Below are 12,306 nucleotides of genomic sequence, written 5' to 3'. Positions count from 1 at the left end.
CCCCACATCATGATTCTGCCACCCCATGCTTCACGGTTGGGATGGTGTTCTTCGGCTTGCAAGCCTCACCCTTTTTCCTTCAAACATAATGATGGTCATTATGGCCAAACAGTAAAAAAAAAAAATTAATTAGACCTGAAGACATTTCTCCAGAAAGTTAAAATCTTAGTCCTCAAGTGCACTTGCAATCTGTAGTCTGGCTTTTTCATGGTGGTTTTGGAGCAGTGGTTACTTCCTTACTGAGCAGCCTTTCAGGTTATGTCGATATAGGACTCGTTTTATGTGGATATAGATACTTATCTACCAGTTTCCTCCAGCATCTTCACGTGGTCCTTTGTTGTTTTTCTGGGATTGATTTGCACTTTTGCACCAAATTATGTTCATCTCTAGGAGACAGAATGCATCTCCTTCCTGTGCGGTATGATGGCTGCGTGGTTGCATGGTGTATATGCAACCACGCAGCAATAGTATGCAATACTATTGTTTGTACAGATGAACGTGGTACCTTCAATTGTTTGGAAATTGCTCCCGAGGATGAACCAGACCTGTGGAGATCCACAAATTTTTCTGAGGTCTTGGCTGATTTCTTTTGATTTTAACATGATGTCAACAAAGAGGCACTGAGTTTGAAGGTAGGCCTTAAAATACATCCACTGGTACACCTCAAATTCAGTACACCTCCGATCAGAAGCCTATTGGCTAATTGTCTAAATCTGGAATTTTACAAGCTGCTTAAAGGCACAGTTAACATAGTGTATGTAAACTTCTGACCCATTGGAATTGTGATATAATCAATTAAAAGTGAAACAATCTGTCTGTAAACAACTGCTGGAAAAATTACTCATGTCATGCACAAAGTAGATGTCCTAAACAAATTGTTAAAACTATAGGTTGCTAATATTAAATCTGTGGAATGGTTAAAAATTAATTTGAATGACTTCAACCTAATTGTATGTAAACTTCTGACTTCAACTGTAAAAGTAAGATAAATAAACCTCTAAATTAGGGTGGGTAAAAATATAAATATTCTGATCACGATCTTCATTAGAACAATCTCTGTATCAATTCTTAAATCCCAAGATCAATCTTTTTACTCTAATGCGCAACCCTCCACTACAATGTGAGGAAATCACTCGCATTTTCAACCAAATTTTGTGCTATGTGACTAAGATTTATATATTAGGTAACTGTCGGGTAAATGTTCATATTTCACTCCCCAGTGATTGCATAGTGTAGTATTGGAGTATTCAGCTGCAAGATTCTTTCACTGCATGTTGAGAGGAAAAGTTGTTCCATGTAATGCTCGTCCAAAGACTAGATCCACGTCACCCATTTGTCATTGGATAATGTCTCTTTTAATACCCTTTCTGTTCTCTACAGTCAGTTGTTGATCAAAAAATAAATAAGCATTTAATTGTAATCATGCATAGCAGAGATGTAAAGCCATTTGAGTCTCTCTCATTAAAATGTGCTCATCTACATATGCTACATATTATATATATATATATATATATATATATATATATATATATATATATATATATATAAATAAATAATACAATGTAATTTATTGATTGAATACATGGATTTGTTCATTTTTAAAAAACCTAAATGTGACCAAAATGATGAAAAACTAATAAAATATAATTAGTAAAAATTTATAATTTTATAATGTACCTAGTTAGAAGATCCCCTGTATAGTTAACAGCATAACTGAGTGAGAATTTTGTTCATATATAAGCAAAAGGGACATTGTAACTTAAACCCATTTCAATTTATATGTTATAAAATCGGAATTGAATCAAATTGAGAGTATCGAATCTATATCAATATTCAGACCTTCTGTAAATATAAAAAGACAGATCATCGAAACGTAACATTTAAAACTTATCACAAACTACTTTGTAGAGTTCTCTTACGAGAGGTTCTCTCGTATTGCGTAAGCTAGCTTACGCTACGGGAAGGATTCATCTTTTCTGAGATATTGAAGCCAAAAAATTATCCTTAATTTTGTATCCATTGTCAACGCAGTGCGGCAGCTGCAGACCTTGAGCGGGCTAGCTAGCGAGCTCATTGGTTGCTCTGCGGCAACTGCTGCAGCCTATAGACGAGCTTGGGCGAACTTCGCATCCAATGAGAGGCGTCCGGCGCTCACTGCATCAAAGCCCGCCAAAAGGGCGTGACTAGAGTGCATATAAGCGTAGTTCAGTAGGCTGGAACCCTGATTTTCATCTCTTCAGCGAAGCTCTTCGCATCACTGAACCGGAAGCCGCGTCGCCGTTCGAGGGGCATCAAGCAAGCGTGGACAGCGCTCGAAGAAGCCGGCCGTCTTCGCCACCTTCAGCCGTCCTGCGAGCTACGCCATCCGGCGACGTATCCTTTTTAAAAGCAAGCTAGTTCTTAAAGAACTTCACAAAAGAGTACGAGCGTCTTTTTTAAGATGCCTCGCTCCACTTGCGCCTCATGCCGCGCTCCTCTCAGCACCGGAGACCGCCACATCATCTGCGCTCTCTGCCTGGGACTGGGGCATGCAGAGCTCGCCCTCGCCGAAGGCGGATGCGATCTCTGCGAGGAGCTGCCGATGTCGACCCTGCGGGCTCGACTCGAATCGCTCAGGCCCGAAGCCGCCGTGCCGCCTTCCGTTCAGCCGCGCAGAAAAAAGCGCCGCTCTCAAAGGCTGCCGGAAACAGTGGTAGAAGCGATTGCCTCGCCGGAGCCCATCCCTCGAGCATCGCCTTCACCCTCCCCGCCCACCCGGGACGCGCAGTTGCCGCCGAGCGGCTGCTCTGCTGCCATCTCGGACGAAGAAGCGGAGGATAAGGGCTGTTCCATCATGGCTTCTGACAGCGAGGAGTGGTCAGGCTCACACGCCGCCTCCTCGGCCCAGGAATCCAGCAGGACCCGCGCCGGAGTCGAAGGGGAACTAACGCGCCTCCTCACACAGGCCGTCGACCGCCTCGGGCTCGAGTGGTCAACGCCCCTTGAGCAGGCACCCAACAGACTTGACGGCTGCTTTCAACAGAGCCGCCGCCGCGCAGCACCCGCTACCCGGGCCGCTCCCTTCCTGCCGGAACTCCACGCCGAGCTTTCCAAATCATGGAACGCGCCTTTCTCGGCCAGGATCCGATCCCACGTCTCCACCTCTCTTGCTTCGGTGGACAGCGCCACTGAGAAGGGCTACGCTTCCATCCCTCCGGTCGAGGATGCGGTAGCAGCACACCTTTGCCCGCCCTCCGCGAGATGGCGGTCTAAACCAGTGCTCCCGTCTAAGGCCTGCAGAACAACTTCCGCCTGTGTTGGCCGCGCCTATCTGCTCTGCACTCTATGGCCATCCTACAGATCCTCCAAGCGGACCTTCTGTGGGAGTGGGATGAGGAAAGCAGGCATCCAGAGGCGGTTGCAGACATACGGAGTGCTACGTACCTCGCCCTCCGCGCTACCAAAGCTGCAGCCCAAGCTATAGGGAAGTGCATGGCCGCGCTGACTGTGACCGAGAGACATCTGTGGCTAACGCTAGCCGACATGGGAGAAGCAGAGCTCTCTACGTTCCTCAACGCACCGCTCTCTCCATCCGGTCTCTTCGGCTCCGCTGTGAGTGGTATCATTGACCGGTTTTCAGAGGTCCAAAAAGCCACACAAGCCATGAATCTCTTTCTGCCTCGTCGCGCTAGCTCCTCTGCAGGCCGCCCACGTGAGCCTCCTGCACGAGCCTCTTCACAGCGCCCAGCTCAACAAAGCCAGACTTCTTAGCGTCGACAGGGCGTCCGCACTCGATCGCGCTCAGACAGCCGCCGCAGACCGCCGCCCCCTGCGGGCCTCGGACTAGAATTGCGCTGAACCTGAACAACCGAAGTCCTCCTAGCTTTGTTGACAAACCGACGGATCAGTCCCGCTGCGGCCGGACCACCGTCAAAGCTTCGCCCCCTGTCAGTCCCCTTCCTTCAGGCTGCTACAGTGGTAGATTCAGCAGCCAACAAGCCGGTGTTAACGCCCGCTTGCCTGCGCTCAAACGCCGTTTTCATGGTGACCCAAATAAATCTGGTAAAGAGCAAGCATGCCATATGTGTAGAAAATGTGCCCACAACCCAGTGTTCACCTCTACACACAAGCATTACACATCCCGTGTCCATACCAGAGAGCAAACATGTCTTATGTGTAGAAAATGTGCCCACAATCCAGTGTTCACCCCTACACACAAGCATTACACATCCCGTGGCCCTATCACGGCACACTCACATAAAGCGGTTACGAACCGCTCGAGTGTTAGGGTTAATAAACACACCCACAAATCCGTGCGCACGCCCATTCTCTGGCCGCTCTGTCACACGACCAGCCTTATGTGTAGAAAATGTGCCCACAATCCAGTGTTCACCTCTACACACAAGCATTACACGTTCCGTGTCCCCATCAGAGCACACTCAAAAGCGGTTACGAACCACTCGAGTGTTAGAGTCAATAAATGCGCTCACGAATACGTGCGCGCGCCCATTCTCTGCCCGCTCTGTCACACGGCCAGCAAACACTTCTCTGTATGTAAGTCCCGTGCCCGTGACTATGCTTGCGTATCACTTAACAGACGTGACTCTTTCCCCATTCACCTCAATCGGGAAGTCACTCACAGAACAGCCTGTGTTCAGCGCGCTGTGCGGCAATCAGAGCGATTTGGCCACTCACCCTCTAACATTACGCTTCAAAGCGTGGGAAGATATTCCAGGGATATCCGAATGGGTGTTAAGCAAAATAAAACAGGGCTATTTGCTACAGTTCGATCGCCGTCCTCCTCGCTTCAGAGCGCGGCTCGAAACTACTGTGAACACGGAAGCAGCGTGCATGCTTCGTTCAGAAATAGCAAACCTTCTGTGCAAAAGGGCCATAGAGAGAGTGCCGCCTCCCCTGAGCGAGTCGGGGTTTTACAGCCGTTATTTTCTTGTCCCCAAGAAAGACGGCGGCCAATATTAGATCTCAGGGTTTTGAACAAAGCGCTTGCAAAAAGACCGTTCAAAATGCTTACAATCAGCAAACTCCTCGCGCAAGTGCGCCAGGGGGACTGGTTTATTCTCGCGATCTGAAAGATGCCTACTTTCAGATTCAGATAAATCCCCGTCACAGGCCATTCTTGAGATTCGCCTTCGACGGCCAGGTTTATCAATACACCGTCCTTCCGTTCGGCCTGTCCTTAGCACCCCGTACTTTCACGAAGTGCATGGACGCGGCGGTCGCACCCCTGCGGAGTCAGGGTTTGCGAATTCTGAACTATTTGGACGATTGGCTGATTTTGGCACAATCACATACGGAGCTTCTGTCTCACAGGACAGTTCTCCTCAGTCATCTGAACAGTTTGGGCCTTGCAATCAATTGGACCAAGAGCTCACTACAGCCCAGTCAGACAATTTCCTTCCTTGGAATAGAACTAGACTCAGTGGCAATGACGGCTTGCTTATCTACACAGCACGCGCGCCGTGTGCAGCGACTAGCCGCGTCATTTCAGATGAACAGCCTTACACCTCTGAAGAAGTTTCAGAGAGTGCTAGGCTACATGGCCTCAGCCGCAGCAGTACTTCAACTGGGTTTACTGCGCATGCGCCCGCTTCAGCATTGGCTAAACACCCGCGCGTCTCGCCGGGCTTGGGCCACAGGCCGCCAGCCAATCAGAGTGACTCAGACCTGTATTTCAGCTCTGCAGCCCTGGACAGTGGCCGAGTGGTATCAGCGGGGAGTGATGATGGGAGCTGTATCTCGCCGAAAAGTCATCTCGACAGACGCGTCCAACACGGGTTGGGGCGCGGTCTGCGAGGGCTCTCCGGTTTTTGGCCTATGGTCAGTTCAGGAAAAGCTCCTTCACATAAATTGTCTGGAAATGATAGCGGTCGAGTACGCGCTCGTGCGCTTCCTCCCGATCATTCAGGGTCACCACGTCCTGGTCCGCTCGGACAACAGGTCTGTGGTATCCTATCTAAACCGTCAGGGCGGTGTCAGATCCAGGAACCTCTTCCATCTGACAAAACGCATACTGAGTTGGTCCCAGCGCCACCTGCGCTCGCTGAGGGCGACGCACGTGCCAGGCCACCTGAACGACGGCCCAGACAGACTGTCCAGAGACAATATTCCCCCAGGGGAATGGTCCCTGCACGCTCAAACAGTCCAGACATTATGGCGCATATTCGGCAGAGCAGAGATAGACCTCTTTGCGTCAGAAGAGAACTCTCACTGCCCAATATTTTTCTCGAAAAGCGAGGACGCGCTGGCCCAGGACTGGCCCAACCACCCGCTTTACGCCTTCCCTCCCATCTCGCTATTGCCACAGGTAATGCAGAGGATCAGGGAAACGCGCCACTCGGTGCTTCTCATAGCCCCGCGCTGGGAGAATCAAACATGGTTTCCGGAGCTTACGCAGCTGTCACTGACAGCGCCGTGGCCCATCCCAGTGAGAGCAGATCTCCTCTCGCAAGCTCGCGAAACGATCTGGCATCCCCACCCAGAGCGCTGGGCGCTACACGCGTGGGTGATCAACGACTACCCGTCGCTCTGCCAGAAGGAGTAATAAACACCATCATACACGCTAGAGCCCCTTCCACGAGAAGACTCTATGCGTCAAAATGGTCTGTGTTTTCAAAATGGTGCACCGACAGAGACCTGGACCCACGGACATGTGGGGTGTCGCCGCTGCTCGTGTTTTTACAAGAGCTGCTGGATAAGGGCAGATCCCCATCCACGCTCAATGTGTACGTGGCGGCCGTCGCGGCGTTCGCTGAACCCCTGCACGGCCAGTCACAGGGTAAAAACGAGCTGGTCATCCGCTTCCTCAGGGGAGCTAGAAGGATGAACCCTCCGCGCCCCCCATCGGTTCCTATCTGGGACCTTTCTGTAGTTCTCGAAGCTATGAAAGCCCCCCCTTTCGAACCGCTTCAATCCGTGGATGTGAAACACCTCTCACTTAAAACCGTTTTTCTAACTGCCCTATCATCAGTTAAATGGGTGGGAGACCTTCACGCGCTATCTGTCAGCGCTGCGTGTCTTGAGTTTGGACCAAGTGACTCCAAGGTCATTTTAAAGCCTAGACACTGCTACGTCCCCAAGGTGGTCGGTACTCCTTTCAGAGCACAGATCATTTCCTTGTCGGCGCTACCAGCATCTGATAGCGAACGCGACGCCAATCTCCTTTGCCCAGTCAGAGCACTGAGATTGTATACTGCGCGCTCCGCATCTTTCAGAAGCTCCGAGCAGCTTTTCGTTTCGTTCGGAGGGCGCACCAAAGGTCTCGCCGCCTCGAAACAGACACTGTCCAGATGGATAGTGGACGCTATTGCTGCCGCGTATGCGTCAAAAGACCTACCATGCCCGCTAGGCATTATGGCTCACTCCACTAGAGGCATGGCCTCCTCGTGGGCATGGTCCAGCGGGATTTCCATTCACGACATATGTGTGGCAGCGGGCTGGGCTTCCCCCTCCACCTTTGTCAGATTTTACAATCTGGAAGTACCCGCTCTGCAGGCTAAACTGCTAGCGGTTTAATACGCTACAGCTCCCCTGGTGAGCTGCATTAATGGGACCGGCACCGCCGCTCTGTCTATGTGCTTATGTACTACACACACACTGGCCCGCACTCTTGCCGGCCAAATATTAATTCCCCACTCACAAGGGCTCCCCCGGGTCCCCCTTAATTCTCTGGGGCTCATGCAGTGGATGCTTGGCGCGCACGGCGTTGACAAAGGGTTCCCATAGCATAAGCTAGCTTACGCAATACGAGAGAACCTCTCGTAAGAGAACGAATCGGTTACTAACGTAACCTCGGTTCTCTCTAGATGAGGGAACGAGTATTGCGTAAACGGCCGTGCTCGCACCACGAGCGATTTTTCGCTTCATTCAATGAAAACCAGGGTTCCAGCCTACAAACTACGCTTATATGCACTCTAGTCACGCCCTTTTTGGCGGGCTTTGATGCAGTGAGCGCGTGGAAGCCTCTCATTGGATGCGAGTTCGCCCAAGCTCGTCTATAGGCTGCAGCAGTTGCCGCAGAGCAACCAATGAGCTCGCTAGCTAGCCCGCTCAAGTTCTGCAGCTGCCGCACTGCGTTGACAATGGATACAAAATTAAGGATAATTTTTTGGCTTCAATATCTCAGAAAAGATGAATCTTTCCCGTAGCGTAAGCTAGCTTACGCAATACTCGTTCCCTCATCTAGAGAGAACCGAGGTTATGTTAGTAACTGATTCGTTTTCACCCTGGTTCTGATGGTTATTTTCTTAATTCATAAATAATAAAAACAAGTTCAGAAAACGGAATTAATTGAATGTTATTTGGAAAGAAAAAGAAAATCTATAAATCTTAAGATATCAAAATTACAGATCATCATAATATATTTCAAACTTATTATGAAGTAATGTGTAGAGGTGCATTGTTACATTTTAAAGTCTTGTGCATGTTTTATGCACTGTGAAATGTGAAATGCCTTTTAAAAGTGGAGATTTTGTGGGACAGAAGTGTTGGGTTAGTAGAGAAATGAAAGAGGCTCACACAGGATGGATGTATGCTGGTAGTGCATAAACTATTCTGTTGACTATCTCTGCTCTGCCTGCTGTGTGTAGTTATTCAGATGAGATGGCGTGCTGGCTGATATTGATTCTGAAGGTGGTTTATTGGCTATTGACTGTGTGATGAATATTTACATGGCAGAGCTTTACTGTTGCTCCCGGTCCCACATGGCCAATAGTGGTGAATACTGCTATAGATCAACATTTATAACTCTGAAAGGTTCACCATAAAGCCAAAGAAGAATCATGTTTTACTGTTTAGCTCTGCTTTGGGAGATCCAGTTGTGTAGTGGTATTTGTAGTGTTTGTGTCTGTCAGTTAATCAAGTTGGGTATATGGTGAATGCTGTTTATTCTTTCAATTGCACTATATGAAGTAACTTGCTTATATAAGTTTAATAAGTGTGCCATGATTCTGGAAATTGTGAATAAGCCATAAATTCAGATTTCTTATGCCCTCATTGTCTTAATGTGTATTGCTGATGAACAGGGTTTGCGGTTGAACTCTGATAATTTAATGCATACGGATAGGAATTTTTTCTAGACTAGATTTGCTCTCTTACAGACATTTTTTAAACTATGGGCAAACAGATCTTGCCCTTTCAACCTCACTGGCTTTTAGTGTGTATGTTTGATGCATTTGTGAACCGAGCAACCTTCTATTTTCCTTTATGTGCCAGCACATTTGGCACTGTGCCCCAAATCCCAGCGCCAGGGCGTGAATATGTATTACCACCGACTGCTCTCTTTCTTTCCCTGTTTCTCTCACTTTCTCCCCACCATCTCTCTCTCAATCCATCTTTGAGCTGGGTAATTATATATTTTTTGGTTTAGTTTTTCACTTTTTATTTTCAAATAGTTTTTCCTGGACCGGGACTTTCCCTGCCCCACTGTAGTTTGCTAGTTGCTAGATGTCCCCAGTGAGAGCACAAATTTAGCCAATGGCCTGATCTGACCTTCGATCTTCTCGATAGACCATTCAGAGTCTCTCTCTCTCTCTCTCTCTTTTCCCTCTCTCTACATCTCTTTCTTTCCGTTTCGTTAAAAGGTTTTGTACTTCTGATTTCAAGGGTTAACTTGTGATCATTAAAGGTGTAGTTCACCCAAAAATCTAAATGCTGTCATCATTTACTCACCCTCATGTTGTTCAAAGCTCATATGTCTTCCATGGAGCATAAAAGGAGATAGGCAGTTGTTAGGCAGAATGTTAGCCTCAGTCACTTTACTTTCATTGCATATTTTTTTTTCAATGAAAGTGAATGGTGACACATCTTTTACATTACATGGAATAAAAAAAAAAATCATATGGGTTTGGAACAACATGATGGTGAGTAAATTAGTTTACTCAAAATTACTTTTGGGTTTACTAATCATTTAAGCATGTGGCACAGTATTGTATGGAGTCGGCTGTTTTTTGTAATCTAATGATCAGCCAGGTTGAGAAAATCTTTCACATATAGTGTGTTTGTGTCAGTGTGGTGATGGTTATGAAAAATGATGTGTGTAAATTGTGTTACATTTAATAGGGCAGTAAAATGATTTACTGAAATATACTTGATTCTGGCTGGGTTGATTACCCACCGGTTCATCAGCATCTTCCCCAAAGCAGCTGAATCAAAATATGCCATCTGTGAACACTCCTGTCTGTCCAATTCAAGACATCACAACTCATGAGCAACACCTTCAGTCCTCAGGGGGAATTTTTACCTATTAGTGATAGACCAGCATTTTGGCCAGGCTGATTAATCTGACGAAATTTGGCCAATATGAGATTATCAGCATTATTTGGTAATGTGTTGACTGTCAGAAATTGTATTTCCTACTTGTCTCATAGCCTTGCGACTGTAAAAGGGTAATGCTTGTAATTGTGTTTAAAAATATTTTCAATCTGAATTTAGTGCTAATCTTTTTGTGTGTCTCATTTGCTTTCAATGAATTGAATTGAGTGAATCTCATGAAACTGGTCAAGAACATGTCAGGGTTATATTTCACCCCAATATGAAAAGAATGAAATAGTTCTTAGAGGTCAACCGATAGTGGATTTTGCAGATACTGATAAATAAGGTGGTGGAAAATGCTGAAATCGATTAATCGTTTGATTGAGTTTTAAAAATAAAATGTTATAAAATGCCAAAAGTTTTTGCAACCAAAATCCCAATAATAACCAAAGAGTTCAATGTTTTGTTGCATAAAGCGGGACTTTTAACTATAAACAAGCTAGAAACACCTCAGGGACTCTCATTTTGAAGTGATAAAGATTTGGCTCCATTACAAAGTATTTACCAAATGTAGCTTTTTATAGCCTATATTTTCACCAGATTAAGAAATGTCTGTGTATATATTTAACCAGATCAGGTTTAATGTTAAGCAATAAAAAAAATGTAAATAAAATATCGGCAACTATCAGCAGAATTTTTTTCAGATAACCGATTATTCCAAAAAAGCAAGTATCAGCACAGATTAATCATCAAACCGATATATCGGTCTGCCGCTAATAGTTATGTTCATTTAAAGACAATTAATCCTATTTTAGGAGCATTAAGATTTTTCTTTTCATGACAAATTAGGCAAACCCCATTTTTACTGCCAGAATGCATAAAAATCTCATTATTACTGTATTACAAAAAAAGCATTTATACATCATTGTACTGTGTGGCAGGGCGGAGGGCGGGGCCAGGTCATGATCCTACACACCCGGTCCCGTATTAGGCTAATTAAGCCACTGTGAGGGATAAAGGTCGACTGCAGAGGATCGTGCGAGAGAGAGAGAATTACGGGCATGTCCGTCATGTATGTGTTTGTTTGTGTGTTTTGGTTAATTAAATATGATTTATATTGACAAGCCGGTTCTCGCCGCCTCCTTGCCCATCTTAACCCCCTTACACTGGACTACACTTACTGGAAGTACCCCCCATTTTAATTATTTCCTCGTCCAGGTAGATGGGGATGACCTGCCGGCAGACTAGACTTGAAGCACGCCCTCCCCCAGGGAAAGGGGTGGGGGTGGGGGGGTGTACGTCATGCTGGGGGCTCCCCAGCCTGAGAGAACGAGGGAGGAATGTGGCAGGGCGGAGGGCGGGGCCGGGTCGTGATCCTAATAAAATGCTTCTTTGTCATTTTCTCAATTTATTGGCATAAATAAATATTGCTCTTTATCATTTCTACATTGTGACTTACAGGATTCCTTCAACACCCCCACCCCCCAAACGTATTAGGGTGATAGATTTTACCTTTTATTTTTAAGCTACTGTGACTTAAGTTCTGATTTCAAGGGAGACGATTCATCGTCACCCCACACCCCTGATCCTTCTGAGGCATGTCTGTCCTTGCCCTTGCTCTTGAACTTTCTCTTCCAGCGCTCCCCTATTGTGTGGATCTGTATGACTGTCACAGTTAAACTGTGAACACACAGCTATTTCACACCATGTTAAAACACCTGCACACACACACACACACACACACACACACACACACACACACAAACAGCAGCAGATTAGCAGGCAATGACTAGGCCCCAGCTGTGCTTGTACGACAGAGAGAAAAGACAAAAGATACTTCAGTGAAACAAGTGTAATGTTTAGGAAGAGAGGATGTCACACTTGATAAGAGTGCACTTGTCACACATATCCACAATGCAACATAAGCACAAAGGAACCTATTTTCTCTCCCTTTTTCCCTTCCACTTCCTGTTTCATGCATTTCTTTTGTCCTCTGTGTGAAAGTAGTGACTAAGGAGAAATGTTCAAGGAGGATTGTGTTGACACGTCTTGATTCAG

At 46.5% G+C, this 12,306-nt stretch overlaps 1 protein-coding gene across 1 annotated transcript in view; it reads left to right on the top strand.

The window, feature by feature from the left end:
- The window catches only part of LOC127647954 (speckle-type POZ protein), a 149,380-nt gene that overhangs the window by 86,389 nt on the left and 50,685 nt on the right, over positions 1-12,306 (top strand). The window lies entirely within an intron of this gene.

The sequence above is a fragment of the Xyrauchen texanus genome, chromosome 8 (assembly GCF_025860055.1).
Source record: "Xyrauchen texanus isolate HMW12.3.18 chromosome 8, RBS_HiC_50CHRs, whole genome shotgun sequence".
Lineage (NCBI taxonomy): Eukaryota > Metazoa > Chordata > Actinopteri > Cypriniformes > Catostomidae > Xyrauchen > Xyrauchen texanus.
The sequence above is the reverse complement of the archived record's forward strand: the minus strand, read 5'-3'. Positions and strand labels throughout refer to the sequence as shown.